Source organism: Anopheles stephensi, chromosome 3 (assembly GCF_013141755.1).
Source record: "Anopheles stephensi strain Indian chromosome 3, UCI_ANSTEP_V1.0, whole genome shotgun sequence".
NCBI lineage: Eukaryota > Metazoa > Arthropoda > Insecta > Diptera > Culicidae > Anopheles > Anopheles stephensi.
The window spans coordinates 57,435,163-57,462,530 of record NC_050203.1 but is presented as its reverse complement, the minus strand read 5'-3'; the positions used below and the strand labels follow the sequence as shown (position 1 = coordinate 57,462,530).

At 45.1% G+C, this 27,368-nt stretch overlaps 1 protein-coding gene across 2 annotated transcripts in view; it reads right to left on the bottom strand.

The window, feature by feature from the left end:
• Nucleotides 1–27,368, bottom strand: part of LOC118508954 (neural-cadherin-like) — a 293,319-nt gene that overhangs the window by 197,396 nt on the left and 68,555 nt on the right. For both annotated transcript variants that reach the window (XM_036048870.1, XM_036048871.1), the window contains exon 3: nt 9,724–9,786. The gene's annotated coding sequence lies outside the window, so the exon portion shown is untranslated. The remainder of the gene's footprint in view (nt 1–9,723; nt 9,787–27,368) is intronic.

The following is a 27,368-nucleotide window of genomic DNA, read 5'->3' as shown; positions in this document are numbered from 1 at the left end:
GCCTTGTGCCATTTTGGGAATGGCGGGATGGCCCAAAGTAACCAAAGCTGACCAATTCCTTAACGAAGACAACCACCGTCAAAGCGAAATTAATAAAACATTTTCATGGTAAAGAAAACTTTTCGCCTACACCGCCCACCGAACAAGCCGGCCCTGATGACGGTGGGCTCTCTTTTGTCACTTTTGATGACCGCCAAATGGCCCAAGCGAATGACATTGGCAGTGTGCGCAACATGGAGAAGTTTCTTGGCAAGTAGGCTACTCCCTAGCGAAACGCGGTGAACGGGAAAACCAAGAGCTGGGCAAAGGGAAAAAGATTTGCTGAATTTCTTTCAACGACTTTTCCTCTTCATTCTGCATGGGCGTGTGTGTACAGATCGCGGGCGCTAAAATGCTACCAAGGTGGGTTACTTTTAATCCATGCAGTACGATGCTCGGGCCGCCCCATTGAAGCGTACGGGCTGAAGTTTTCCCCCAAGTTCCAAAGTACCGTGCGGCCAAATTCGACCACGGCTTCGGGGATTTCGAGTCGCGGGAAAAAAATCCATCGCCCATCCCTTTGCGCGGGACCCGGACTGCAATTGTTTTCCCAAGCACTCCAAAGCCCGGTTCGGTGGCCCAGTTCGGAGTGCGTGGTAGTGGTCCCTTTGGCCATTGCTTTCCTCGCCGCTTACTCCCAGACCCCAAGATGGATTGTTATTGTTGTTGCGAAAGTTAATTTCCCATGTGAGTAATGGATTTTTGATTCAATATGCGTTCCGTTTGTCGCGTGATGGGCCGCGAACGGGGGGGGGGGGGGGGGGGGGGGGCGATGGGTTGGACCGCGGACTTTCTGTGGTAGCCATCAAGGAGTCTGGTGCTTTGCGTACTGGTCATACAATGTGTGTGTGTTTGTAATAGCGGAGTGAAAGGATAGCGTCAGATGTAGTGTTGGGAGAATCAGGATTCGGAAGATTTAAAAAATCCATTGCCTAGAAGGATTCAAAGCGGACTCGATTGGGATCCGAAATTCGATCCGAATCCGACCCGAATCCGATAAGAACCTAACCTTAATATAAGTCCGATTCGAGAGCGATTAAAATTCGATTTTGATTCTTCTGGCATCCCATATGGATTCGTTTGGGATTCTATTGGGAGTCAATTAGGATTCAATAGGGATTATATCATAATTCCATTATGATTCCATTGGGATTGCATTGGAATTTGATTGAGAATATTTAGAGATTTTATCGGACTTCGATCGAAATTCGAGCGAGATTCAATCGAGATTCAATTAGAATTCCATTTAAAGATTCAATTAGGATTCTTTTCGAATTCTTTTGGGATTCGATTGGGATTCGAAGGAGATTTGATTATTATTCGATTGGGATTGCAGTTGGGATTCCATTGGGTTTTGATCGGAATTCGATTGACATACGATTTATACTCGATTGAGTTTTGATTGGGATTTTATGAGAATTTGATAGGGATTAGATTAGAGTGAAAGGGCTGGAATGATGTCGTTGTTTGCTTTTATCATTCTTGAAGAAATCTTTGTTAAAACTGAGTTTGCTAGTTGAGGGAAAGGATGAAAATTTAAGCAGCTAGAAAATAATGTGCATAATGGAAAGAAGCTTCATGCATAACTCTTAGTCCAAACTCAGTCCCGCTCACCAAAAGGATAGTAAAAGTAGGTTATCAGCTCTGGTTTTTGAAGTTCCGCTTCTTACTTGTATCGTGATTCAAATATTCGAATCCGAATTGGGATCTATTTTTCCCATCACTAGTTCAATGACGTAAACCCTGTTGTTTTATACTAGTTTATTCATCGACGAAATCTCGCAATACTATGTTGAGTTCGGTGCAGGAGAAAAATCGTTCGCTACAAGTTAACTTATCAGGGAAATGGAATTGTTTTTAGTGGTAAGTACAAACTCCGTTCTCCATAGATGAAACAAAATTTAAACTAAAATTTATTTGAAACTGAAAGTTCCTCGAATTTTCCATTACCTTATTGGGCATTTAAGTGTATTCTGCTGATGTTGAGCAACTATTGAGCTCTTGTAAAAAATTCAAGTAAGTTTTCAAAATATTAACAGAATAAGTTTGCAGGAAATATTTTTAATTCATATTTTTATCCCTTGAATTACCCTACCTGGCCATGGCCTCCATGCTCTCTTAAGAACTTTTCCCTTCACCATGCTTGGAAGAATCTGCATAATGTTCTACAAAATGGTTTTGTAAATCAACACCTTCCACCACATTCTAAGTACTATTTAATGAGATTCATCATAATCCACTTACCACCGGTTGAGTTCATTGCAACTTAACGCTACCACTCCACAAGGTGATTAGCACGGCACGCAATAAAATTCGCTAGAAGTGACTATACTTATATTGCACTTTCACGACGACCAGCCCGCACCATTTCACAGCTACTGACCAAAAGCCTGCTCGGAACGATTCGCCGGAACGGTTAAAGTGAGACAAACCTTGGGGCACCTCAAAAAAAGCGTAAAAACGCGATGATAATAAAAAGCAGGCGAATGACAGCTGCTGCGACCGATGAAATATGATGCCCGGGGGAACGAAGTTGAAATTGAATTTCACCGTAATGTGAGATAACAGCTCATTCTTTAGCAAAATGCACATACAGTCACACCTTCGTGGCGTGGATGCTCGTATCGCTCGCTCATAATAAATCAATGATGAGTCGAAGTAGCACGAAGTAGGTGCACGGGTGCGAACCACCTGATCCACTGTCACGTGGCCAACGGTCCCATGCGGAGTGTTAAAGCTTTCGCTTTGTTCCTCCCGGCTTTCCCAATTATGACAACCGCAAAAGGGAAAAGATAGGAATTGGTGTGAGTTCGCCTGTTAGTGTTGCCAATTGTTAAACATCTATCCAGGACTCTTCCTCTGGCCCACCGATAGCGTAACGCGGACTGAGAAACTGCTGGCCGAAGGGAGGGAGAGCCTAAATTCTTCATTAATTATATCACGTGCCCCGGTGACAAATGTGAGGCATTATGTCGCCACTCGGTGGAATTCTCTTTTTATTTTAATGTTTTCACACTCCCGTCGAGGCTACGGTGCCATTTCACGCCAGCACAGCAGGATTCACCCGTCAGTACCAGGGATTCCCGTTTTTTGTCTGTCTTTGGGGTAAGTGAGGTGCCTGTTTTTTCCCTTTCTATCACACTTTAAGCCAAACCCGGTAAATAACGCAACGAAGTGAAGCGAAGTCATTGACATTAGCGCAGCTAATAAACTGATAATGGAGATGAAAACTCGTTCCAGAAAACTCCAGTGCTAGCGGGCGCAGGGAAAGCCAACGGGACCAGTATGATGGGCGAGAGAGAGAGAGACAGCATCCAATGGTGCTGGGGAACGTGGAAAACATGGCCATGGCATCGGTGCGATAAAAAATGATCCTCCGGGTGAAGCCATTTCACAAATGAATACACCGAGCCGGCGCAGGGAAATAATTCATCTTCGTACCCATGTTCCACGAGGCAATTCTTCAGCGGCACTCTAGCAGCCACCGGCAAAAGGCCCTGGCCTCGGATGCCTTTTGCAGCACACTCGTGAGCAAAAAAAAAAACAACAAGAAGATGCATGCTGCTTTTTCCGCGAACACTGCGTGGATGCGCATTGTTGGAATCGGTTCACCCGCCACTTCAGTGTTTTTCCTTCGCAGCCGGGAAGCCAGCAGTACCCCGAAGGGTGGCATTACGGTTCGGATGAAAGAGTCTCGCAGGAAGCATACTGAATGAGCCGGAAGTGATCTATCACTCCACCTGTTTCCACAGAACATTCATCCGGGAGTCGGGCTACAGACAATCGAATGACTTCTGCCCGGTTCGAGACGAAGGGCATAGGGGACCATTTTCCGGGTGGGAAATTTGGATGGGAGGGGGGGGGGAGAAAAACAGCGGAACTTCACTTGCAGCCATTCTGCCCCCGGGCAGACAAAGCTCAACCTGTTAGGACACTACCAGCAAATGCGCCGCCCGTTTGTGCAGACAAAATCGAACCTCGTAAGCTCAACGACTTCTCATCCGCACAGCAAGAGGCTCAGGCTTACCGAGCTCCTGTTCAGTCGGCTCCCCATTCCCATGAAAGCCTTCGACTCATTGTTCAAGAATTTACTTACATTTCTTTGGTAGGTGTATGTGGCTAAGTGGCTGAGTATTTTTTGTTGCGACAAAATAACACAGTCAGCTGAAGCAGCAGAAGCCAAACCTGAGCTGGTGGCGCCTTTTTCCCATTCAACCATTCATACCGGCTGTCATTAATCAGCATCAGTTTTACCTCGTCCTTTTGCGGCACAATGGTCTCCGGTGCAAGATGCCATTTATTGGTAACTGATTGATTGTTTTGCTTTTTGATACGCTCTCGAAGATTTGAAGGTATGAATAGTGCTTCCTGCAGCAAGACAGCAGGGACTTCGCACCATAAGGCGGAGGACATCGGGATACAGTCAAGTCAAGGTGCCAGATACCCTCCCCCGAGGTGAGGAGTTCCGGACAATTGATCGACGAGAATATTGAACGATTTCCATCAATCCCACACATTCGCTCAACCATCCGACCATATGCGTGTGTATGTGTGTGTCTGTGCGTGTGCTAATGCTGACTGCATCTGGTCCTGGGAAAAAAACTGCTCCATCCAGAAGCTGGGTTACGCAGTCACAGATCCGTGGCAGCAAATGCTCGGAATGGGCATCAAAATACGATCCAAGGGCATCATCGCTCTCTAACACTCCTCCGGCCGCTACCACCCTCACGTTCCCTCCCATTGGGTGGTAGGTGTTTCGAGAAATTTGTCACCTTCAGTTTTTGGGGGAGGACCGTAATGGTTTTATTTGTTTCCGTCCACACTGGGCCGGTGGTTTGGTGGAGTGTTGCCATTGTTTTGCGCACACGGCGTTGACGCGATGTGTAACACGTGTTACCCGGTGGCTACTCGCCCACCGTCCCCCGCTTTCTGTGCCGGTGAGTGATGGCTGGCGGGAAGGTTTGATTTATTGACCGGCAGAAAAAAACTGATTTATAAATCGAATTCATCGGCATCGGATTCCTTGATGAATGGATGCTGATTGCTGAGTGAAGCATTGATATCGCTTTGGGAATTGGTACGCAGAAAACGCAACAGAAGTGATAAGCATACCGATCGTGGTCGATGCTTTTGTTTCGTTTTTAACAGATGCTTATCGTTTTGTTCGAAAATTGAACAAGCTAAGCTTTATGACTACATTTTTACTGACAGTTTTACATGTATAACTTTATTTTAAAGGATTTTGAATTTAAAAAAGGGGGGGAAAAAAGGTTGGATAGTAGGTGAAAAAAAATTATTTTACAGGCATTTATATTGATTAAAATTTCTTCTTTCTTAATTAAGTTGGTTGTTTGAATATTGGTGTAAGTGTTGAATTTGGCATTTAACAGTCTATTGTTATCATACCAGTATAGGTGAAGATATTTCTATACATTTCAGTTTAAAAGCATTTACGAATTATTAGTTTGCGTTATTGACAGTCTACAATATTAATTTCATATCTTGTCTAGATTTTCGCATCAACAAAATTGAACATGGTTTAACTCATGCAGTTCAAGTCTTTCAAAAATATACAGCATGAAAAATTATTAAACGTATGGTCATAAATTAACACAGCAACAACTTAAAATAAAACGCTGTTGTTGAAGAGGACCAAACTATTTACGCTTTCAAATATGCGATATTCACAAAACACAGTTAGTCAGAAGATAATAAAGATACCTGAATAAATTTCAGGGGCGGTCCGGTGGCCGAGGCGACAGCGGCGCCGGTCTTCACACGGCAGGGCCGGGGTTCAAATCCCATCCAGACCGCCTCCCCGTACGAAAGGCTGACTACTTTTCTACGGGTAAAATTAAGTCACAGAAAGCCAGAAATGGCAGGCCGAGACCTCTCGAGGTTGTAGTGCCACAGAAGAAGAAGAAGAAGAATAAATTTGTTTCACATAGTCTTTCTCCGGTGTGATTCTGTAGCAGAGGCAATAGTGGCACCGTTCTTCGCACGACATGACCGGAAATCAAATCTCATCCAGACTACCTTCCCGTAGGCGGGTCCGTGACCATTTTCACAGAAAGCTAGTAATGGCAAGCCAAGACCTCTCGATGTTACAGTCTCAAATAAGTAAAAGAAGTTTTCAAGTAAACCCCCACCAGAGTAAAGATACAGAAAAACAATCTAGGTGTAGACTGAGCTTCGAAACAACTGTTGATTTTCATCTTGAATGCTTTGGAAACCTTACGGAAAGTTAACATATCTATTCACACAAGAACGTTTTGGCCTTCAAACTAGAGAGTGAAATTATTCTTAGTGGAACAAATTATCTGTTCACGACCCGGCGGTTTACAGGCGTTGAAATTTTGTTTTCAATTTTTTTGTCAAGTCTTGGTCTATTAGTCGTTTGTTTGAGGCTTCGATTAGCCAACAAAACATCCTACACCATGAAGGACGCAACAACGCCATATTTTCACGCCAAATCACCTGAGTTGGACTTTTAAGTAAGGCCAAATCACTTGCCATATTTTTTATATTCTTGTGGACGGTCGCAAAAGCCTTTTCGGGCTGAGTTGTTCGGTGCTATTCTCAGACTGAGTTATTCAGTGCCTAAATTGCATACTAATTTGTTTTGAAATGGTAAGACCACGCTCTCCATTGTCCTTTAAAACATACTGGTAATAAAATGCTTCATTTCTATAAGTTTTATATTCAGTCTTACATCCATCATGATAACTATTTTTAGTGGAGAAGTTTCTTTCAAAAGGAAAGAGTGTTCTCCTTTACTGCGCCTTAATTAAGCATGATTGTCTCCGGGATTTCTTCCGCTTCCCACAGCCGTTCGGTTGACACTGAACATGAGCACACTATACGCCAAGCAAACAAACATCCTGTCCGTGCCAATCGGTGACGCAATTCATCTTTCCCTCGACACTAATTGATTCCACGCTCGGTGGTGTCTAATGAAATTTCCTTCAAATCAGCCGAAGCGATGCACTATCACGGTTTCCCCTGCAGGGCAGCCAGCCGCACCGTGCATTAGTACCCGCGCGAACGAAGATATGAAAGCAATCACTAACGAAGTACAACTGCTCGTCGTAAGCGAGAATCTTAAGAAAGGCTTCCCTCGTGTATGGGTGCCTGTGTCTTTTCACTTTTTGCACGCTGTGAAATACCCTTTCCTTGTGCACTTTTTGGAAGGTAAGCGATGTTTGTGCAGTTGAAAAACATGATTGAGCGCACCATCTCTACTGTAAGCGTTTTCCAGGCGCGCGTAACCCAAAAAAAAAGAGCAAAACCGGTACAGCACGAGCGGTTTTGAGTAGGAGCGCTGCCAAAGGAAAGGAAAACACTGCAAAATACAGTTATTCAGGTCAATTTAGTAAATTCAATTTTACTTTGCACCTTTCGGCGCTCGAATCTGTTACCCGAGTTGAGAAACATTCCGGAGTGGAGTGGTGGGACCGGGAGGACCGGTTCGGAGACAGCGACTGTTTTCCACAACCGACCAACAAACCAATGCCGCCACCATCATCAGCTGAAAGCTAGAACGTGTTATTCCGTGTTTCGCGCGATACTTTCCCACGGTCGGCCGGAAATGTTCCAAGAAGTGATCGACGGACGAAGCAACATCGCGAATGGGGCAACGGACGGAAGGCAACATCGTCCCCCAACATGGTCGTCGTTGTCTGTCTTCCGGTTTAGGTCGCTTTCATTGCACAATTTTCCCACCGGCGACGGTAGCTAGAGCCGTTCCATAGACAAGCTGCTGGTTTCACTCCATTCAACCTGTCGTTACACATTTGAAAGGCATTTTTCCGACTCTTCGGCCTCTCGTCCCGGCAAAACATCAACGCCAATCGGCCGTACTGCTTGGAAAAAGGTTCATAGAGCGCCGCCGTTGTTCTGTTTGCTATTCGTGCGCTTTCTTTCGTCCCATTCTCGGCTCGCTGGCAAGAGGATGCAACCGAAAAACATCCGGCTCAGGTAACGGATGTATTGGGTTGCTCAGTATTTCTTGCCACCTATTCGCCGACCGGCCGGAACCTGCCGACGGAACGGGATTGTTAAGCAAGACTACGGATTACACAGATTGTGTGCTTCTCCATTTTCTTTCCGACTCGTGTAAAGTAACTAACAAAAGCAACAACAAAAAATGCAACCCCTCCACCAAGAGGACACCAAAGTGGCCCAAAGTCACTGACAACCGACAAGCTACAAACTAACCCCGGGCCGCCATTTACGAGCTGCAACTTTTTTATTGGCACTATTCTTGGCGGTGAGAAAATTACATTTCCTAGCTTCCGCGCTCGCGGTTTCAATTTCGCCCCCCGAATCGGCCAGTTCGCTCTAGCGGTGCCTGGTCCGCCACCCCTATCGATCACAACCCAAATCCTCGAAAGTTGCCCCCGGGATGTTTGGTGTTTGGGGGACTTCTCCGACGGCTGCGATCGCTGTTCAAGTCATGCCGAACCAAAGTGTCGGAGGTTTATTTCTTTTTCCACGAATCTTCTTCACCATTGTCCGGAGGTTTTACCAGGTTTTACGGTTTCCCTTGGCCCGTTCTAGGCGTTCGTGGCCGACATTGCCGATAGCGTTGTTGGGAAACCGGAAACCAACTACAGGCAGCACAAGTGCATCGAAATTGAACTACGATTTAAGCATCATTTAGCTGTGGGTTTTTTCTGTAAAATTGATTGGTTGAGGCACACAAACACACCTACACACTCACACACACACAGAGACAGCGCTTTTAGCTGTAATTGGAAATTCCACTTTATTTAACACTGAGTCGTTGTCGATGGTGGCGGGCTCACACACACACGCACACACGAATATCCATACACACAGTGGTTGTGATTCGGTGCAGGTTCTGGGGATGTCAAGAGCCACAGGGAGGGAGGTTTTTGCTGATTGGTGATTTCCCATCGAATTGAATCTAATAAACAATATTGCAAGGAATTGAATTTCCGCCAAATGGCAAAGGAAGTTGAATTCCAGCTGCAGCTGAGCGGGAAGATTTACTAGCGTTGCCGTATTTACGTGTGGCTTACTTTTAATCAAATTTGATGATTTTGTTGAGAAGATGTGATTTATACATTGTAGCGATTTTGTAGCGCGATTTTTGTTTGTGATTTATCATTGATTTGAGGGCTAAGCAAAACAATCTGACATTGAAACAACATCGGACGTCTTTTCTACTATGCTTGTGAATATGAACACTTTGTGTTTGATAAGGTTAGCATTTATTAAAGATTGATGGGCTTATCCTACTCAGATAACTTTGTTGTGAAATTATTTTTGATAAGCCTCAACTAAAAACAAAAAAAAAAACAATTTATCCAAAATAGAGCTCTTGACGTAGACATATGTAACATATCATTTGTATCTTATACATCATATGACATCGTAAACATATGTAAGCTAAGGATTTTTTAATAAAAGCTTTGTAACCGGAAGCATTGATTAGTATAATAGAAAACCAGTTGATTTTTTATGTTTGAAATTCTAGGTTTATATTCGCTTGAGCCATTTATTAGACATACAGGGTGTTTAAGGTAAATTTCACAATTTTAGCATTTTTTATAATTTATGATTGTCTTTCATATCAAACAAGCGATACGTCAATCAAAAGCTGACGTTGTACACTAGCAGGTGAAAATTTTTCAAGTGCTGCAGTATTTTTTTACCTACCTGAATTGTCTAAACCAATCACGTGCATCAAGACGATCCACGTCGGAAAGCTGAACTGGAAAACTGAAAAAAAAAATCAAAATTAGATGGATAACTCCAACGGTAGCTTGGAGAAAATTTTGAGAAAGAAGGACGCTCGGTAGGCTACGGAGCCGGATCGAGGCCGTTATCGATGCCGAAGGCGGTATTTGAATGATTTCCATAAATAGTAAGGAAAGCAAATCTTTCGATAAAAAATCGTCCGGAATGATTTATTTGCTCATATCCTCCCCAATGAAAACATTAGGTGACTGTCAAATTTAACTATGTACACCATGTTTAAGAGACAATTAAACTCAAACAATCTAATTATTCGAGAGATGCAAAATGTAGCTCGGTGGCGTTTGCCCTTTGTCTCAGAACGAAGCCAAAACTATTTGTATCCATCGATGATATTTACAAGACTCTTTCAATTAATTATTTCAGGTCCCTACATCGAAAACTATTCGATTGTATTGTACAGTTCTTATCATGTATCGCAGTTATTGCATTGAAAATCGTTTAACTAATATTTCACGTTCAGAAGGAAGGATAATTTGTATTCTACAAACAACCGTACAGGTCTACTCGCCAAACAAACCTCTTTCGCGTTAATCCTTACCGATTCATTAATAAATCTTCATTAAAAGCTGTTCTGCTGCGAGCGTGAGCCTCTTCAGCCTAACGGCTAAATATTGCAACTGATCCTTTAAGCCACAAAAACGATCCATTCTTCTCGTGCGTCCTTTGTACCACGCCACACACCGGACAAGAGTGTACTTAATTTGCCAGAAAGCTTCCTTCCACCGTACAAGGGTTACAGAGCTTCAAAAGTACTCTCATTCCTACCACACTAACCGAACGAATACATTTCAAGTGCTGAAACCAATTTTTCGGCCCCCCTGGTTGTAACCGGGTAGAACCTGCTTGGGAACCCTGTCCGGACCACGGGCCCAAAACCTTTCGTGGCTCTAAAACGTGCTTGGATCAAACTTTGAGAGCTTTTCCTCGCCTGCTCGCAAAATGAAACCTACCACAAGTGATTCCTGCACGCAATGGAGTACAATTTCAGCGTTCGATTGACGGGTTTGGTGGATAATTGTAGACCGGGCGCCACTTGCGGACCTCGCTAGGTGTGTAGGTCCTTACATTCCAAAGATGGGTAGCATTAGTTGGCCCCGATCCGATCCGATTGGAAACGGTGCGTGGCACGTACCGGAATTCACTAACACACTTCAGGTGGGAAATGCAATATCGAACGCTTCCTACAGACACCCATCGACACCGATACCGGATCATTATGGGCAGGTTTTGGAGTGGTGCGCCAGTCATCAAAGGCGTCATTCTCGTCCGTGCTCCACTCGACGACGCTTTGATCGTGCTGCACGCTGGCGCTGGTATGGAGAAGCTATCGTTTGCATCGCTCAAGCACTTGCAACCCGGCTCAAGTACTTACTAGATGACGCTTAATTGGAAAGTATAGAAATTCTGTTTCCGGGTTTTTGTTTTGCGTGGGCAAACCCCGTTTCACCGATTCAATCGCCCAACCTGTACAGTCTGGCTCGACTGGATCATTATCCGGCCTGACTGGAAATCTCTTCAACCTTTCGCGTTTGTGTGTGTGTCTATTTCAAAAAGGCAACTTTCACAACCGGAACAATCACGGAGGATCGTTGCCCGCATTAACTTTAAAGCCCGCGTCAGTAACTCCCGGCGCTTATCGTGTCGGCGGGCAACTACTAGCGAAACCTACTTTTGCCGGTATACCACCGAGATCGACATACATCTTCCCGCCGGCGGGACGACCCAACGCGCATAAATTATGAACCGTTCGTTAATGGTGTGCCGGGCAAACAAATTTATAAATTATCAGATTGATTACGCCGTGCGTGCGTTACGCGTGCGTTCGTGTCCTTTCGAGCGCTGCCGGTGGGAAACGGCGGTTCCACCAGTGGTGGTGTCAAACGGCGAACAAACAGTGCCAAAGGCACCATTAGAGGAGATGGAGGAATTGGGCGCGCGGGGAAGACGCACGTCAAGCCTTGGATCGAATTATGATTGCGAGCGTGGCGGGAATTTATGCTTGCCGTTGTATCCGTTTCCGTTTGCTGATTGCCCGCAATGAGACACAATTTAGTCGCTATCGCTGCCGTCCCCGTATTCCGGAGCTTGGAAGCGTTTCAGCACACCCTATCTCTTCCATCTTTGGTCCGGAACGTCCGGAACGGGTGTGCGTGTGCGGGTGTGTGTTGCGTTGGTGCCGAAGTACACACTCCATCGCGCATCCGGCGCTGTTTGTTTGCTGGCGGTGTTGCGCTCTCGCTGTTGTCAGCGATGTCAACCTACCACGGGCTTCCCAAATGCGCCAAAACCACACAAACAGCCGCCGTAGCTTCCTCCGGCCCGTGCGACACCGTCAACAAACATTAATGGTTGTGTGATAAGGTGAGAACCGGGATTCGGGCAGCGGCGTACAGCGAACATGAGCAAAACCTCGCGTACGGACGTCGCATTAGGGGTTCTCACCAAACCGGACCGGGAACAGGACAAGCGTAAAATTTACATGGCCACCAGTGCAAATATCTGCAAATGTGATCTTCGACTCATCCTAGCCTGTGGGGGTGGGTGGGAGAACCTGGGGCGGGTGAAGCATGAATTCCGGCTCGGTAAATGACTTATCTAATTGTAACCATGGACTGCACGCACAAGCCAGAACGGAACTATGTGCAAACAATCTTGCTGGATTGGTGTTGTACGACTACAGGTGCTTTGAATGGTGTGATTTATTCGACCATGCACAGTTATCCTTGTCCGAATCGCCGCCAGGAACTTCAGTTAGAACTTTAAGAAAGGGAGTTTAGTTTCCTTTTTAGGATATTATGAACCAAGCTGGGAATTGTTTTGATGATTCTACAAGAGTTCTTTTAAGGGATCAAATAAACAGTTTCTCCCATCCGTTTGACAAGTTGTCATGTAATTGAATTTTTTCTCTCGTTTCTTATCACACACTGAGCCGCACGTCTGCCCACCTAAACCGAACACATTAATTAATTTCATTCCACGTCAAAGTGCACGAGTTAAATAAATAATCGCTTACTCATAGCGACGAGATCGGTGTTTGCACGTCAGCGCGAAAGCTTTGCACCAATTTTCTCACCTCCCATCAGCAGTACGCCGCTGATTGACGCTAATGGTACCAACCGTCACCGGGTATCTAAAAATTCAATCTCGCCGACAACAAGGCTGAGGGTGTTGACAACTGACGGTAGAAACCAGACCAGAGAAAATTCTACCCGAACTTGCCGATCCCACTGCTGGCGGCGCAAAGCAGCTATTCCAGCAGATCGTTAATATGATTAGCTCGACTGATTTGTGACCATTGATTTACTTCGTCAGTTCGTTTCGCAAGCACCGATTATGCTAACGAGGTAATTAATCAGCGCAAAATCGGTGCAGCTGCAGCATAATGCAAATCTTTGGCGATTGACTTGACGGCGGTGGGTGCATTGTTTAACGCTGATTAGAGAGCGGAACACTGGGCGATCAAGTCGATTACGGGCTGGCGGCATGGCATAAGTTGCGCTCAGTTCCCCCCCATCGGTAGAAATTAATTTGTAAGTTGATGAATTTCACTTGAGCCATTTGAGCCGTTTATTTGCAATTAGACACTGACTGTGGCTGAGAGTGATCTCACATTAAACGATTTGAACAACCAACAACACCGAGTGGGGTTTGTTCACCTTTCACGCAGCATTTAAAATCATGCGTGCCGTAATTGAGTGTCCTTCAGATGTGATATGATGCTCCGCTTGACCTCAACTTAATTGAAACTGACGCAAAAAAAAAAAAAACAAGCAAAACGCAAAGCCTTAAACTTTACGACCCATTACCAGCAATCATTGCACCGGGTCCGGGGGATGAGCTGTCCGTTAAGCGATGCCCATCATCCAAAACATGTTCACGCTAGTCATCGTTTTTAGTAATGAGCAAACAGAGAATATCAATTTGCATATCCGAGTATGTTGGTGTCAGGAGCCGGCGTCGAAAGCCCTTCATGGGTTCATTTGCGCATTCCCTCTTATCTCATCCGGTCGTTAGAGCTGCTGGCCGCACCAACCACCCATCCTGTGTGAAGTGAGCAATAAATAATTTATGGGTCGGAAAATGGAGTCGCGTCTTGTCGCGTGATTAACTGATACCGCACAAGAAGGACGCGAGCACATGGTTGCTGCGCGATTCATCAGAATAAACAGCGGCAGATTCTGCCACTTTCCACCGGGGGCCCGGGATTCGAGATCCAACCCACCACGGTGACGCGTATAGCCGTCCGTTCAGGCTTGTCTCGCAGTGCAAACACGATGCTAACTCCTTACCTTTAACTCCAGCGCCAAAGCCTCATCCTGGGCGCGCGCGTTAAGAATCAGTGAAACCAGATTACTACCGCAGCAATAAATAATAACAATCAAATATTTATCACTCGAGCACGAAACACCAAGTGCCATCACGCGCGCGCGCTCCACCATCAGCGGTGAGAATGAAGCCGGCGGTGAGGTTAGTGTGATTCCTCTGCGATTTGTTTGTTGTCTCCAAAGAGGAAACTTTCTCTTTGGGCACAATTTCACCACTTTTTCCCGTTGGTTGTATGTCAGAACGCTCTAAGCAGCACCAACGCAAAATTCTCATCCAGCATCTTTTGCCTAAAAAAAAAACAGAAACTCCACAAAGGTCAACAACGCATGGCCTGCTGGAGCTTACGCTCAGTGAAACTTCGCCGTATTTCAATCCCATGTGACAGCGTTAATTAAGGAGTGAATTATTTATTGGCCACCAACACGGCAGCCGGCAATTCTTGCTCGTTGCCCGGATCGAGCCCGGCTGGATTTTGAATTGAATAAGATTAGCGTGTAATATGTTGCCGATGGTATGTTTTTCGCGAACGCTTGATAGGCCGCTCCCACTGTGTCAGCCTGTTGATGCGCAAACGGCACGTAAAAATATGGTAATGACTGATGCATAATTGAACGGCCGGGGATCATTTGACATTTAGTGGGAATTGTTTCGCAGACAGTCCCTGATGGCGCGTCCCTGATCCGTGAATCGAAGGCGCAAGGATTCGGATGGTAACATAAGAACAAGGGATGGATCATGCTTCGATCGTGTGATGTTTTTCAAGCAATAAATTGATAATGTTCATTTTAAGTTCGGTAAAAAAATATTTAAAAGGCGACTTAAATTAAATTCTCAAACAGTAGATAATATTTTAACAAGTCTTGTAAGACAACACTAATTATCCAGATACGGGTTAAATATAGTCACGGAAAACAAGAAATGGGTAGTTAGGACTTCTCTAGAATCTGGTATAAAAAAGAAGAAGTCAAGACGGCTACCATGATCCTCGCCATCAGCAAAAAGTTTTGTACTGTGATGTCATATTTCCCTGAAGTCCTCCTAGTCCTAGGAAACTTGTAATCCTAGCCATTGTCTTAGTTGAAGGAGCTTTCTTGTTCAAGCTTTATCTATTAAAGAATGGTCAACGATGCTTTTTTGTACACCGTTCTTCGGACACAACTACTTACAGCAAGACTCGCCGTTCAAGACCTCATCTACCAAGGAACCTCAAGGAACCATCTTTTTCTTCGAAGAGACTTGGTCTACCAGGAGCCTGCAAGAAGACTTTATTAGTTCCGTTGTGCAGTGGTATTCATAGTCGCACGAGATATTGGTACTCGTTATACACGACCTAGTTTACCAAGCGACCTCACCGTCGTCTGTAGAGCCTTTTGTGCGAAAAGACTTCGTCTACCAGAAACCTACGAGAACACCTAATTAGAGGTCATTTCTTGAAAAGGATGTCATAGTCGGAATACATCTTCGTTCTCGTTGTCCGAAACCTCATCTAACAAGAGACCTCAGCGTCATCCGTAGAGCTCTCTCTCTCGTAAAGACTTCGTCTACCAGTAGCCCTCGGGAAGGCCTAATCAGGGGTCCTGTCGTCACTGGGGTCTCATAATCGCTGAAAATCTTCACTGCTTGCAATGAGAGTAGCAGAATTGAAAATCCTTTGGCAAACTTTTGCATTGAACTGTAAATCCCGACTCGATTCAATCATCAATAAGCCTAATAGGTATTAGGTTCAACTCTGAGCCCACAACCACTCGAACGAACAGCTACAAAATCGATGAGATGATCAACAGATTTGCTCGCACGATTGCACCATTATCGTGTAACCCTGAAGAGGTAAACGTCATTGAGCCAATCGGTTCGGTGTATTTGCTTCGCTAAATAAAAGGATTACAGCAAATATTGATCGGTCAGTTTCGGTTTGGCGGGGGGGTTGGAAATCGGTTTGTAAAATTTTCAAAAGTTTTACCATGCAACCCCCGAAAACGCTGCACAACTCACTCCGAAACCGTCGCTGAACCGAAACGCAGGACGAATGTCTCCAAAGTGAATGGCAGGAGAAGTTGTTTTTTGCCCACAAACCTCCCACCGTCGTTCCGTTTGTGTTTGGTTTGTATCCCTTTTGATCCTTAATGTTTGTACGTGTTTTATTTCGCCTTTTTTGTGTGCTACTGCTGTCCTCTCCCGTAAGCTGTACGTTCTATTATGCTCCCCTAAGCCTATCAAGGGACAGGCCGTGAAGAGATCCGGTAGCAGTGATAAGGCCGTCCGATTTTGCTTGGCTGGGAAATAAACAAGTCTTGTCTTAGGTTACGGGGCCGGATGTTTTTTCGGGGCGACTCTCAACTGCAGACTCAAAAAATGTATGACGCAAAAATCAATACAAAAGGATCATCCCCATCAGCATCGGAATCATCGTTTGGGGTTCAGCCAGCACCCGATCCTATCACCATAATCATCATCTTTACTTCGGTTAGGTCGTGCTTTTTTTTGTTGCACCCTGCCCGCATTATCATTTTGTATCACACTCCATTTTTGAGGGCTTTGATAATTCCTGCCTAACATCAAGCTCTCAAAAAAAATCTCGTAACCTTTACCGAAACGAGGAAAAAACTGCTGCTGGGTTTTACGCACCAAGTCAGCAAAAAAAGAGTCATTGAACAGGTTAAACACCGAACCGTGTCGATATAAAGCAATCCAATCGGGGGTTGTTTTGCAGTAACGAACGGACGGGAAAGTAAAGCGTGTTAATTTATCCACCAGACGCATACACACACACATACAAACACACACAGGTGCTAAAATCGACCCATTTTGGGAGCCGTGGCGTTGCGAAATCGGAAAAGCGAAGGGCAAAGAAAAATTAATTTTCAACCACATACACACAAACACCACCGAACCCCATGTCAGCGTGATGTTATATTGAAAGGCTTTTTTTTTTTGCACCACTTGACCTCTTCACACTCTGCAGGATCGCGAGGCCGGTCGTGTTCGCAGTAAGGCGGCGTAGTGTGATTTAAAATGGCATTCAGCCTTACGCTAATGGTTTAAAAGGCAAACGGTCCTGTTTTTCTGTTCCGAAAATCCGATCCCGTTTGATCGCAGCAGTTCTGTCGCAAACAGAAATCTTTCATTTGGAAGGAGTGAATTTATGTTGCAAACATACTTGGGTGTTTCGCGCAATAAATGTGGTTGGAATCTGAAGCCGGGCTGAAGAATTATGAAAAAAGGAACCCCTCCGGGAACCTTGCTTTAAGGCAAAAGGCCTTTATGGGTGGAGACGCTAAAAAGAGTCCGTAATTCTTTTGTTGACTGTCTTTTTTTCACACTAGTGTGTATGTTTGTGTGAGACTGGGTTCTTTCTTGAGGCGCCCTTCAACACTTTCCTCCAACGCTCTCATGCTACGAGTCTGCACCCAATCCCATCGGGATTGGTACAATCAACATCGAGCGCAAAATGGGCAGCAGCGACAGCAAAGAAAAGTGGCGTACACACACAACAACAAAAAAACACACCCAAGAATCCTCGCTGGAAAATACCTTCAATTGTGCGGAAACAGATTTTCCGCATGTGGATTCATTCAGCGCAAGGCGTCGAACTGAAACCATCGTCGATGCCGAACGTTCCCTTTTTTGTTGGCGCTCCCTCGGACTACGTGACTGGTACGGCCGGCAGAACGTGCATAACGACACGGAGTCACCAGGGTCTGGGGTACCCGGTGGGCCAGCAGGAATAACCCGGTTGGGCCTCTCCCTTAAGCTAAACGTGCCATTATCATATAATTTTATCGCTTCAACAGATGAAATTATTTCACGACTCACGGCATTATGCTTGGTGAATGGGCAGGATAGAGGGGAAGGGAGGTGCAGCGGGGTAAACGGGGTGCACGATAAAGCTAAACCGCATCATTCGTACTGCACGTCGTCCCCGGTTCGGGTTCTTCTTCTGCTTCTGCACCCGGTTGTCGTCCTTGTGTTTGGTTCGTGTTATTGTCTGTCGGCAGCACATACCGAATCGTGGGTATGCAAGGGCCTCCTGCTTACCCTAAGAAGTGATCCAATATTGTCCGGGTTTATTCGATTACGATTCTTTGTACTCTTTTTCCCCTCCTCGTTCCCTTCACTGCCCTGCTCCGATCCGCCAAAGGAATGTAGAAGCACGATTGCACGCTTCGCGTATAACGTCCTCAACAAAAAAAGCTCAAAGCAAGCAAGCTTTCTTATATCCCCTTCCTTTTCTCTAACCCTCACACACACACTCACATTTCCCGCCCCACATACCATTATCTCGTTGAATGGCGAATTTTCACTGAAGTTTATTGATTTTTATTGCTACACCACCGTACGACGCACCACCGACCAGCCACGACTGTTCCGGCATTCCCGTAGACTTTGACGATCACTTTAATGGCACCGTCACACGAGCAGAAACAAAACCTATGAATGAACTTTTAATGCTGCCTAGCGACGGGTCCCCTGCCCCGGACACGTGATCAAAATAAAGTTCAATGAAGTCCGAGGGTCCGGGAAAAACAAAATCAATTTAAGGAGTGAACCGAACAAAACCAGCGACAAGGATTTACCTTGTTTCCCGTGCGGCCCGGTGTCCATTTTGCGGGCGGTCTTTATTTACCGGGGCTGAACTTTGCTCAGTATTATTGTCTCCCATTTGGTGACCCGTTTGGGGTTTTTGTTTTTCCTTTGCCAATTTTCTTTACCTTTTTCTGCCCTGCACGGGTTATCTCCAAGGGAGCAAAAGCGTTTGATACCGACCGGGTGAACCTACGCGTATTGATGTTTATGTAGCAATGAGCAACTCCATCGCGCACACGGAAGCAACAAAGTTGAACAATTTTTCCTTTTTCTCTAAGTTTACTAAGAAAACTCACTTTTAAATACAATTCTACTTGATGGCCTTTCGAAGCGAACCAGGAAGGCAGAGAGTCGAGCCCCGGCTCGTTTCTCTATTTGCCCCGGTCTCAAGGCTATGGAACGCGGAACAAGGGTGCCCGGTCCTAATCGTTTGAAATAAAATAACAATAGAAAACCGAAAGGGAAAAAGGTCCCTAGTTTACTTCACGCTTCGGTGGCTTTGGAAAGAGGAACCGATCCATTCACTCATCACACGAGCGTAAGGTGGAGGCCCAACAAAAAGTGAAAGCCCCGAAACCGGGGAGCATGATTTTGGGGCGTCTGACGTTGTGGGTCAAGTTGTTGCTCCCACTTGCCGGCACCGGAACAACGGTTTAGCGGAAACGGACCAGCCCCTCTCGGGTGGGCAGCACAACAATTGGCCACATTCCTGGGGATGGGTTTATTAGCTGGTTTTGATTAATGGAAAGCGTCTTCAGGCGAACGTTGACGAGGATGACGGGCATTGGATTTGTTTTACATTCGGAGCATTATTCTGCTGCTTGGTGCGTAAATAGCCTTCGGTGAGCATTTTGAAATGACTCATAACTAATTATGCTGAAATAATTTATTAATCAACAAATGAAAAGCGAAACAAACACAACCTGTTTCGTAGATTAATTGTTGTCTAAGCCGATTAGACGCTATTAAGCTAACAGCCATCATTTGTCTAACAATAACGAGAATGAATAAATCATTAGCCTTTTTTCTTAAAGCCTTGCGCAATATTTCAAATTCTAATGTCAAAATAGTTCCTTGCACAATACATCACAACAGATTGCCGATTCAAAATTTATAGGAAATTCGTCAAACATGCAGATTAGCTAGTTTTCCACCTGATCGTGTCTGATTCTCGACCGTTATTAAAATTATTTCACTAGAATTTTCACCACTTACCGAAAATCTACCAAAGACCTCTTGTGAAACACACAACTCATTTACAACACTAAAACAATGTTTCAACGGCACTAAGCACCGAAATGATGATGTTTACGCGGAAACATTAATCCCATCCGCACTGGTTCTTCGTCACCACTGACAGCGGTTATTTGTGGCTTCCAGCAGCTTTAAAAAGACACCATTTATTACACTACTACAGGCCAACCTGGATTCGCTACCTGGAAACGGTTTCCCGAACACGGTGTAAGCTTGCCAATTTTCCACGCTCAGTGCAGTTACAGGATTACTGAGGAGGAGAAGAAGATTTGAACTACCTGGAAGTGGTATATGGAGGCACGAGAGAGGAAGGAAGCCGCTCGTAATGATGTTTCCAGGAGTTGTACTCTATCATGTTTCACATCGAAAACTTTTGCAACTGTTTTGGTGACTGCCAGTTGCAATGTAGATTATGTTAGAATTGGTTCCTGCGTCACTGTGCATTTCTTCAAAGCAACAAGGGAAAAAGTTCACCCTCAAAAATAGTTGTACAACAAACTTCCAACAGATATCTCAGCAAAATTTCAAGCACAGTGGCTTTAACGGACAAATGAACGTTTGAAAGACACCTTCCCACCTTCGGAGTCTTTAAATCAGCAAACCAAACAGTGATTAATTTACTTATTTCCCTGACTTCTTCAATTTCGCTCCGAGCATTCGTTTCCTCCTTATAGTGCAACAGAACATTTGTTTTCCAGCTAAGGTCATGCGGAATGAATGAATGTTCTTTCCATCAATCGCGATGCTCGCTCCGGTTCAGGTTCACACCAAACCTTTCCCATTCTCTACTAGCCAGACAGCGAGTAGAGACATTGGAGCGTAGTTCAACAACTGAAACGACGGTGTAGACCACTATCTTCAGCTGCCACGTCTTGTACCATTAAGATCGAGCAAACGAACGAATGCTACTGCGACGGTGGGTCCTACTAACGTTCTACCTCTGCGCTTAATTTATCTCTTCACATTACATCAACTGCTACTGATGATGATGATGATGCTGATGATTCAGACTGCTGCTGGTGAGGTGGAGGGGATGTTTTTTTCTTCCCTTTTTTCCCACCACTAGACATATGCGTGCCTGTGTACGCTTCGTGGTGCTTGCTCGATCGTCTCCACAGTCTAGCGTACACATGTACCCAGGGTACTTTCTTTATGATGCTCTTGCAATCTGATTCGATTTCGGTTCATCGAGAGTGCTGGGTACAAGGTCGTACAAGTAAGACACTCATGCTAGCACAAACCAAATAGAAAAACAAGAACACACCACTACATAAAAGCAACTGAACTTACCACCGCCATTTGAAGCTTTCGTTTGAATCCGTAAAAGACACGAGAACAAAACTGTTCAATGATGTTGTTCGGGGGAAATGTATTGGAGGGAAAAAGTACACGATGGAACTGTTATTACCATCGCTACTTCTTTCGTGCGACGAGATACGGAGAAATTTGAGGACATGGAGCGGTCCTTGTACGAACGCTGTCGGACATTCATGATGGAAAACAAGCTGTAGTTTAACATAGCGCGCATCAAACGAGTCAGGAACGACTGTAGAATGTTTTTTTTTTTGGTATGTTGGCTCATTTTCTACTGCTCATGCTTCTTTTATTTTTATCTAATAATAACATAAATTTAAGATATTCGTATCATTGAGGAAATTTTCTTTAAATGATAAATAATTTTTTTCCAAAGTCAATTATTTACCTGCGGATCCTAATTAGAGCAGGACATCGGTTTTGGCGTGTATAACATAGAATTTGAAGCATTTTTCTAACTACGCCGACCATGCTTAATCTATTAAACGGAGCTTGTCGCAATCTTCTACGCCTTATTGATCATGAGGGCTTGCCCTCCTGATTAATATTTTATACTCTCTGGCAGCTTAAGCGCTGTCGAACCACTAAAGTCTGTGAAGGCTTCTAAGATCTCAAACTCCTGTGTGCGAGAAATTGTAAAGGTCTTCTTCTTTCATTCTTGGTCTGCTCCTATGAAGCACGTCTAAGAAACAAGTCCTGGTGTCCAATCCATTTCCAGGACACTCGGTAGCAGCACTCCTCTACCCCCAGCTGCATCCGATCTCCCTCAGGTCTGACTCCACTTGGTCCAGCCACCGAGCTCACTGCGCTCCTCTACGCCTCGTGCCGAACGGGTCGCTGACGAGCACCTTCCTGGCAGGGCATGAGTCCTGCCACGTTCCCTAACCAGCGTATTCTTCCGGCTTTGGCAACCGTCAGGAAGTCTGCATCGCCAAACAGCTGAGCTAGCTCATGGCTCATTCTCCTTCTCCGAACGCTCTGCTCGCACACACTGCCAAAGATAGTCCGAAGCACTCGCCGCTCAAAAATGGCGATTGCATTGGAGTCCTCGGCCAGCATAGTCCAGGACTTGTGCCCGCTAAGGGCTACCGGCCTTATCTGTGTGCGATATATGTCGCATTTCGTGCGTTGTAGGAGTATTCTGGATCTTAGGAGTTTGTGGAGCCCGTAGTAGGCACGATTCCCCTGAACAATACGCCTTCGGATTTCACTGCTTACGTTGTTGTCCGAAGTTACAATCGTGCCAAGGTAGCAAAACTCCTCTACTACTTCAAGATCGTCGCCGTCAACTAATAATATGCTCCCGAGTCGTGTTCTATCACGGTCACAGCCTCCGGTCTCCGGTTAAAGTCTTAAGCTCCTTTTTTTAAATCTTTCCAACTGTTTCTTGTTTGGTAGCCCGCTCGTTGCGGTATTCAAGGCAATTAAAGGGCAGACCAATTGGCCAAAAAAGGAGCTTTGGAAAGGCTGTTTATGATAGGCTATTCCTACCTCACGAGCAAATGCTTGCCCCACAGTTTTTCTGCATCGCTCGGTGACAGAGTATATGGAACATAGATGAGTTCAGGAAGTTTCTATATTCGATCACTCCCCAAGTGGCCTTCAAACATTTGTTCTATGGCTTCCTCAGGAGATCACGCGTTCATTCGAATGATGTCTAGGCATAGGTCTAACCATTTAGCTTAGAGCGCACATAACCATCGTATAGGACAGGTCAACTCCAGAGCATGTGATTGCGACCTCAACTACCATGACACAGATCATCTTCTATGTTAGATTTCTATAGCAAGATTGAACCTCGTAACGGACAGGTCAGCTAGAAGAGAATGAATCAGACCCTATGTTCCGCTATGTATAGAACCACGATAGTGGATTATGGAACTCTTGGCAACCAAGCGTTGACAGTACACGACCGAACGAAACAACCAAGCTCATCCGGGATAAAGTACCCTCTGGTCTGGTGGCCGACGCGATAGGTCATCAAACAGCAAGACGGGGGTTCAATCCCATCCAGACCGCCTCCCCGTACGCAGAGCTGTCTACTTTACTATTAGGTAATATAAAACCCAGAAATGACAGGCGGAGACCTTTCGAGGTTGTAGTGCTAAGGAAGAAAAAGAAATCTTTAGATTAAGAGCTTTGCATTTTTTCCGAATGATTTTTTCTATTCTTATTAAAAATTGTAAAAAAAACATTAAGATCTTATTTTAACCTTTCTCCCCGCAATGATTGCAGCAATATGAAAACATATTCTTTAACCTTCGTTTTTTACAAACAAACATTCGTCCGAGATTCTGCTCCACTTCCTTGTCGGGACCACGGGTGCAGAAAATGGCGGTTACATGCTAATGGGAACATTTCCCGCATCAACTTACACGATTCTGCATCGTTCCGCATGCTAAATGCACAATCTTTTAAATTTAACCATGTCTGGTTTGTTTTTTTTCAGATCTGCTTATGTTTAACCGTGAAGCAACCGAAACCAACACACACGCGCGCGTAAGCGTTCCTAAAACCCCAAAACGGCACTCGAGAGAAATTATTACCGGGAAACCTAACATTCCAAGCGCACATTATTTCTACCAGTTTACCCATTTAAATCCCACCCACTCTCTCTTCAAGCCAAGCCGGCCCCACAAGTTGCAGCAGCAGAACGTCGACGAAGGATGGTGAAAACCTTCCGATGCTTCTGCTGTAGCCGGAGAGTGTAAGGCAGAAGCTTTCACTATCCGATTTAAGGATGTTTGGTTTCGTACTGGCTCGTACGTCGGTGCTTGACGTTCAGACAGCAGCAGAGTCACAGCAGAGTCGCATCAGGACCAGCCGCCGAAGTAGCAGCTCATGTGGCTTGTTATGCCATAATTTTGAATTGCAGTAGAGAACTAATTATTTTATGGTTTAGCCGCCCCAAACAACCGTTGCAGGAGTTGTTGCTTCTCAGATAAATTTCTCATGTAGTTTGTGCTGTGTTGGTGCCTTTTCTCGGAACACACCCCAAGCAAGCCGAACAAAAAATCCAATTTTCAACACCCCCTGTTCTTGCCATGCCACGACTAATTGTCCGCCTTTTTACATCATACTGTAATTGAGGGTTTTCAAGCATCAAATAAAATAGCGATTTGCAATCGAATGTGCGCTCCGGTGGAAAATTGCATCGGGATTAGTTGGGAAAATAAATTATTCGATCAGGGGTAATGCCTTAATTGCTTCATTTGTAAGCGTACCTAGCCATAAATATACCAAAAACAATCCAACAAATTCGAACACCGTCCGTCGGCCGAGGGAGCGAGTGGCGAGAGCTTGTGTCGGGCGGAGAGTGCTTTTCGCCATGTAAAAAATGGGTTCCCGTTAGGATCCCTCGAGTGAGGTTGTGGGAGCTTGGGAGCAATCAGTTCATTTTATGGGTAGGTAAATTTGTGTTTGTAATTTTTAACCCACACACACACATACACACATGTACACTCCTACTGGCTACAATTCCCACCGGTGAAGCATACGCTTAATGGGAGTTATTATGTTGTTTAGCTAGTAGCTCAATTAATTCCCAAACACTGCCCGAAACCCTATGCAAACAATCATCTACATCAAAGGAAAAAGATCCGAACGGTTGGTGGGTAGGCGGCGTCCGGCGGGGGTAGCGAAACTGGGGTTGAAGAAAGGATTACAAAGCCACTAGGTGTTGCGTTGTCCTTAAATTGAACAATGAAATAAACCTCACGCTCGTTCGCCCTCTCGCGGGAAAACGCCAAGGTATATGAAACCAATGGAAACAAACAGAACAGCTCGGCGCCGAGCTTAAAGTGGGTTAAAAACAAACAATAATCGTTTAATAACTAACCACCAGCATCTACAAAACCAAATCCCTTTACACAACAGCAGCAGGCGAGCGTATGCGCCGGAGAACTGGGCGGAGTGTGCAGTGTCCGAAAGAATTAATGTACAATCATGTCAACGGGCAGCAAAACGCGTGAAGCACGTGTGTTGGTCCGTTTTGTATGCGATAATTACACATAATCCTCGCCGCTGTATAAACAATGCGTGCAGGGCGAATAAAAAAACAGTGCTGCGGATCCTGAGCTTTGTACGATCCCACACAAACATTCCTCGCTAATACCCGGCGATGCAGGGATAAACAAGCACCTTTTTTTCGTGGACTGATTAATCGTAATCGTGCAATAAGAATCGAATTTGAATTTAATTATTAAAGTTCGTTGAATCATTATTAAGAAATCGAAATCGTTGAATCGTTGAATCGAAATTAAGCAGTAAAGACTAGAGTTTGGGATAGCCAGGAGCTTTTAAAATAAGTTGTCCTGTCACTCGACAAGAATTCATTATCCACGTAATATCATGAGCTTTAAAGGTTTTTATATCAATTGTCATATACTTGTTAGCATAAAAATTCATTTCCACAAACATCTCCAATATTAATTCCTGCAAGAACCAAGGCCTGGTTGCGAATGTTGCCATACCCTGTTCGGTTTCAGCTGCATACAAAAAGTGTGCTTAAGCCCAAGCGAACAAAAACTTAAGCTAACAAAATACATCACACCATCCCTGGTCCGTGGAAAGAATGTGATAAATTTGCTAAAGCTTGCGCCTTTTTTGTTTTGGAGATTTATTCATTTATTTCATTGTCTCCTTTTTTCATTTAGCTAATTTCTCTCACTCTCTCTCTCTCACTGGAACGAGTGTCGGTCACTGTTTTTGTCGTGCTCAGCATTAAGTACCTTTTGAGCTTGGGCGTTTGGTGGCGTTGTCGTTTTTTGTTCGCTCCTTGCCCGGCGCCACTCTTCAAAAGCCTTCGAGTTCAACAAAGGATTGACCTCGATGGGAAGGAAAAGTTCGACCCTTTGGTGAACCTTCCATTGGCCCAACGCCCGCAGTAGCACGCTCTTTTGTCTATACTAACGAGTTTACCGGTTTAACAACCGACTCGTATCACGATTGCATTTCCCCGTTTAAGGAAGCGGTCTGCAACGGCCACTACTGCATTAGGGAGTTCTTATTGAAGCGTGACAACCGCAGAAAACGAGTCCCACCCCAAAAAAAAAACCATCCGATCCGATCCCACCAGATCTGAAATCGATTGGAAAAATTGTGCTCCATCACTCACTCACAGCATCCTGGGATGGTGCAGTTCCCTGGAGTACTGCGTTCACTACAAACACCGCAATGGGAAGGAAATCGCGCTGTAATGCTGGCTGGTGGTTCCGGGTTCGAGGAAAGTGAACCTACTCATGGTCTCTCTCCAAGGGAAGGCGTGACCGGGTGGCACGAATCCGTACCCGCTGTTACCATCAACGGTGGCAGCAACCACAAAACGCCCTGGACGATCGTGTGAACCAGCTACGATTGGAGGACCACACACACACTCAGACAAACAAAAAACAATAAAACAACTTTTTATGTGACTTTGGGGCTATTAGATTATCGATGTAATTCCATTTTATGACCGGAAATACCGACGTCGGTTGACCGCAAGCCGAAACTCTGTTACAGTCTAGCCCTCGGTACGGGGACACTAGTTTGGTATCCCGAAGTCATGCACGCCATTTGTCGCCACTAGTTTACAAAGGCATGGGGTTAACGGATTGAACTTCCCGAAACGGTAACCGCCGGCATTGCTATGGGCTACAGTTGAATGGTTCCCGTTCGGGAGGGCTGATTTAACTTTGAGGACTTTAGATGCCCGTAAAAAAACACTCTCGAACACCCCGATGCTCTCGTAAAGCGCCAGCTGTAATAGCTAGACGTTAACCCTAGCGCTATGGCAACCGACGCTCTTATCACACTCGTCCAGCAAAAGCTTATCGCTACCAAGAAAGTACCAGCCGAAGCCAAAAAAAAACCAAACCTTCCAGCACAACTTGGAACTACCATCATCACTTAACATTATCCGCAATCAAATGCGATACTTGGTTTAGCAGGCAGCACCACCTCGTCCATCTCATTGGTATTCCTATCTCAACCGTGACGAATGGCTTTGTTGTCGACTGACTGCCCCGAACATGGATACGGACTCCCATCAAACCCAGCCCCATCGTCCAGACATCGTCAGGCGC